We start from the raw sequence: 5,351 nt of genomic DNA on the forward strand, positions 1-5,351 counted from the left end.
TAGATAGAAGAAGGAGATAAGAGGTATTGAGAAAAGAATATAAATATAGGCAAGCACTGAATGAGATAAAGGACATCTTCATGGATGCCTTCAGCTTGTAGACACCTAATGAGTCAAGGCCAATAATAGAGCAACTATCTGACATAGTTGATTAAGTGACAAATGAAGACCACAATACAAATGCAAAATTAATGGAATGTTTAGAAAGGAAGTTCCAAGGAAAGGTAAATGAGAAAATATCTAGTGATATAACACTATCTCAAGTTGAGCTGGCTAAGAAATTAGATAGATTAAAAATTGTACTTGGGAATATATTCTCCCTATACAACAAGTTGTGTGATTTTTCCAACTTCACACAGGAGACTAGCCAGAGGCTACTGAGCTTGGAAAGAAATCTAAAAATTTCTAGTATGCAACTCCCCACCAATCCAGCTTAAAGTGAGAAGCATTTTGCTCAAATGCTTCACACTGAAAGAGAATTAGCTATATTAACAGCAAAGGAGGCTAATACAAAAGCTAAGTTGATGCAAATCAAGTCCTCTATAACCCCTCACTTGGAGGTACTCCATAAGGAGCAAATGTATGCAGAAATAGTCCTCAAGAAAGATTCAAAATTTTCTACCGTAGATGGACTTGTACATCTAGTAGGAAAGATTTCCATCTAGAATAAGTCATTGGACATTGCACTAGCAAATTGGGATGCAACTCTGAAGATACTCCTGGAGGTAAATATCACATTTTTGGCTAGAAATGGTAATACTCCTTAGAACCCTTTGACATCAATGTCAAAAAGGGGGAGATAAAGTAAGGAGGAGATATATGTATAAGGGAGATATGTATACATGTAGATACTATGGGAGGATACCAAATTTTGAATCATTTTTTTATTACATTCTTTCATTTTGAAAATTTTGAATCATTTTTTATTACATTCTTTCATTTTGAAAATTGAGTGGAAAGTTTGTAAATAGCCAAAAAAGGGGGAGTCAAGTAATAAGGAGAAAGGGGGAGATGAAATTTTTTGAACTTCACACAGATTAGATACAACATATAGGCTCAGAATGCAGAAACAGGACAAACGACAGAGAGGATCAGGGACTTAAGCACAAAATTTTAGTTTCAAGATTGGACAAGGCTTGATCAACTCAGGGGAAGTCATAAGGTATATTGTTTCTTAGAATATTTTTGAAATTTTGCATGAATACCAAGCAAATAAAGAATGTACTCAATGAGATTAAGTTCATACATGCTTAGTTAAGTATTTTTGACACTAATGTCAAAGGGGGAGATTGTTGGTCAAAAGAATAGTCTTGACAATTGAGTGTCAACACACTTAACCATTTTCACTATATATGCCAAGTACACAATGTATGCTAAGCCAAAATTTCAATAGGTGCCAAGCTGCAGTTGGTGCCAAGCAATCTAGGAATTAGTTCATGCTAAGCATTAGTAATGTAATGAGTGCCAAGTAACCTAGGATGAACATAAGAGTTTGTTCTTTCAAAAACTACGATGTAAACCATTTTTGGAGCTGACTTAGAGAGATTTTTAAGGAGAAAAAGGATAAGGAAAAATCATTTACATTCCCTATGCAATCTGCATGCAACCAATGAAGAAAATCCAAGAATTTGAGTGAGAATTTGAGATTTAATATGGATTGTAGATCCATACCTAACCCTAAGTCTTCACATTCTTTATAAGGAGGACAAATGCACCATTGCATATGTGGAAGAGAATAGTGTATGGGGAGATTATAGCAAAATTTTAGTGAGAAGAAGGAAAGAATTAGAGGAATAGAGCAGCAAGTTCATATCAAGTTGATCAGAACAACACAAGGGACAAGGAACACATACAAAGATTAGATCAAGCAAGGATTTGAATGAGAAGAGCAGATCTAGTACCTAAAAATATAGCAATATGAGATTGCATTCAATCAGGTTAAATGTTCTAATACTTTCTCACAATTGTATTAGAGGTTGAAATCCTATGTTGATAGGTTAGCTTAATAGCTAGGTAGGAGAACCATTGAATAAGGTCATGAAAATCCTATGTATTAGGTGGATTTAACAACCTATTGTAAATCCTTTAACAGGGTGACACTTCATGTAAGTGTTTATAAATCCTCTAACTAGGTCACTATTGACATAGTGTAAAGCCTTTAACAAGGAAGGCCTTTCATAGGGCAGACCATTAGAAGTGGCTGAATATTGATTGTTGCAGTGATTTTGGTGGGTATCATCCCCACCCCAGTTTTACCTTCTTATTCTTGGAGGGTTTCTGGGTTATCAATTCTGGTGTTATGTGTCGATACATGTTTTCAATTCATGTTTGTTCATATGTTTACATGCATGTACATTACTTTCAATTATGTGTTAATAAGGGTTTGAAAGGATGAAAATTGGTTACTTCTGATTCCAAGTACTCTTCCCATTTTGAATATTCCAACAACAAGCTTAGTTCACATTGGTTGAATCAAGCTCAATTTTTGACTTCAATTTTCATGTCTCAACATTATCTAACTTTTCCTCTAAAATATCTAATCTCTTTACAAATTCCTCATTAAGTTCTTCTCGAAGTTCACTAACTAAATTTGTTTGATCTTCATTGTCTTTCTTAGTTCTAGAGTTACTTTCATGATTCCTTCTGTCATTTTTGAATTTTTTTCCATGATTCTTTCTATAATTTCTAAAGTTCCTTCCATTGTTCCTTCTATCCATTATGTAGTGCTTTTTTGTATGTTTTAAGGTGTTGCATAACTGACATACTAGGGTTTTGCTTCTAGAATTCTATTGATCAATAAGTGCTTGATAATTCTGGGCTATGTGTCCAAAGTTGTTACACTTATAACACAAGATCTAATTTCTTTCTTCATAAGGTCTACTTTCTTTTGATGTCCTCTCCTTAGATCTTCTTTTATCTATAGGGTTAGTATTTCCAAGCACTCTACCATTTCTTCTATCATTATCATATTTAGGTTTCCTACAATCAATTGCATTATGACCAATACCATGACAATTATGACAATAAGATTTCATAACATGATTAAATGACTTATTTTTACAATCTCTTTTCATATGACCTATTTTATTACATGAAAAACACTTACCTCTAACTTCATACCTAGTTTCCTTAGGAGATTCCACTTGCTTAGGTTCATCCAATTTCACAGTTTACTTCTCTTGTTCAATTTCTTTGGATTTATCAAAAGATTGACTAGATTCAATCTTATCATCATATTTATCTTTCTTTTTCAAATTTGATCTACTTTCAAGTTTCTTTGCAGACATGTTAATAGGTAACCAAGACTAGTCTTATCATAGGTAGCTCTTTGTATTGACATTGATTCCTCGAGCATTTATCTACTAGTATAAAGTTTTACAAGTTGTAGCTTGCACTGAGTTATTTCACTTTTCACAATAGTGTTGTACTTATAAAATAATTCATGATCTTCTTTTAATGTTTCAAATTCAATTATTTTCTTTGCTAGATTCTCTCTAAGATTTGAATTTTCAGTCTTCAAATTAGATTCAACATTGCTAGGATCATTCTTAAAACTCAACATTAGATTGTTAATCTTTAATTCATGCTTCAAGATATTGTACCATATTTTCAATTTTAAATATTCATCATCACCAGTTTTAGATTCAATAGATTTAGACTTAGATTTGAGATGTTCAATCTTGTTCTTCAATTGTGTAATGTATACTTTGGAGTCTTCATATCTACCTTTTAGCTTATCTCTTTCTTCAATAAGGAGATCAATTTTTTCAAGTGCCTCTTCAAGGTTCTTCATAAACTATTCCATATCCATAGAGATCTTACTCAAGTTGTTAAGGCTCTTTTGAGTAACTATGCTCTGATACCAATCATTAGAAATAGAGAATACTGGGGTGGGGGGGTGTTGAATAAGTATTCTACAAAATTTTGTCACCAACTAGATATTATTTATTACTTTGAACCATGCATAAGAAAGTAAACAAAACAATAATAATAACCATGCATAAAGAGAACTCATAACACCATATTTGGTTAACAAGGAAAACCCTAGCCAAGGGAAAACCTCAGTGGGGATGATACCCACTAGATAATGTACAAATATAAATGTTCCTTATTAGATTATGGACCCTGTAAGGAGTATAAAAATATTCATTACATAGGAGTCCCTATTAGGAGATTTCAACCCTGTTAGGAGTTGTAGTACAATGGATGCAAGAAGAGCTCACTACCCAACCATGCACTTTCAATTATAGGAAGAGCTCACTACCAAAACAAGTAACTAAGCTTTAAGTTCCTTAAATACAAATGTATAGATGATATAACTTCTTCTTGACTAATCTCTGACCTCAGCTCAATCTCAGATCACAAAATTAGGTTCTCAAAAACTTCGCATATATTACTTCACAAAAAGTTTGCATATCACTTTTCACATCACTACGCACACATAATCTCTCAACATATCCCTTGTATAAATACCATGCCTTTTCAAAAATTGTTGCTAGGTTGACTAAGACCAAAATATATTTTTCCAACTTAGAGTAAACATCTAGGATGTTACTTCTAATTGGTCAAGTAATTATTTTGTAAACAAAGTAATTCCTTTACTTTTAATTGGACATTATTTTGTTCACTAGTAAATCATGAACATCTCTTTTCCATACTATTCGCACTAAGGTCTAATGTTATAAAAAAAATTATCAATATGTATACTATTTCCATCTGACCTCTCTGTCTTATATAACATCATATAACATGTTATACATCAAAACAATACACTGCTGTAAACCAATTTCATACTTAGACAATTTTTTGAGTACCCAAAGCTAAGTATCTTTATTTCTAAGGTTTTCTAAAACATGTACATCATGTGTTTCCATTAATGAAAAAAATTACATCACTACATATAGCTAATTTTAAACAGTTACAAGCTTTATAAAAGCTAAGTAAGTTTTTGGTCACAGAGTATTTTCTATAGGAGCTGAGATCATCAACGACTGATTAAATTCCAAGTATACATACCAAGTTATATAGTGTACGAAAAGAACAATACATTTTGAGAATAAGAAGGGTAATATAGACTAAGAAAGAAAAATACAAAGCATTAGGAAATAGTAAATACTGAGAAATGTAGAGTTTACATAAAAGTCATGAATGGAATAGAGTTTGAGGAAAAATGATTATTAGGATGACTTGGAAAGAATATTTGAATTTTTTCAAGGTTGTTATAGAACATTTAATACCTATAGAGGATGTTATAGAATATTTACATGACATGGATCATAGATCCCTATTTTGTGTGTTCAACAATCAAGTTGAAGAGGCTATTGTGGAATCATCTAGAAAACTCTTTATGA

The sequence above is a fragment of the Cupressus sempervirens genome, chromosome 9 (assembly GCF_028749045.1).
Source record: "Cupressus sempervirens isolate cs-2001-9-10 chromosome 9, ASM2874904v1, whole genome shotgun sequence".
In the NCBI taxonomy this organism is placed as follows: Eukaryota; Viridiplantae; Streptophyta; class Pinopsida; order Cupressales; family Cupressaceae; genus Cupressus; species Cupressus sempervirens.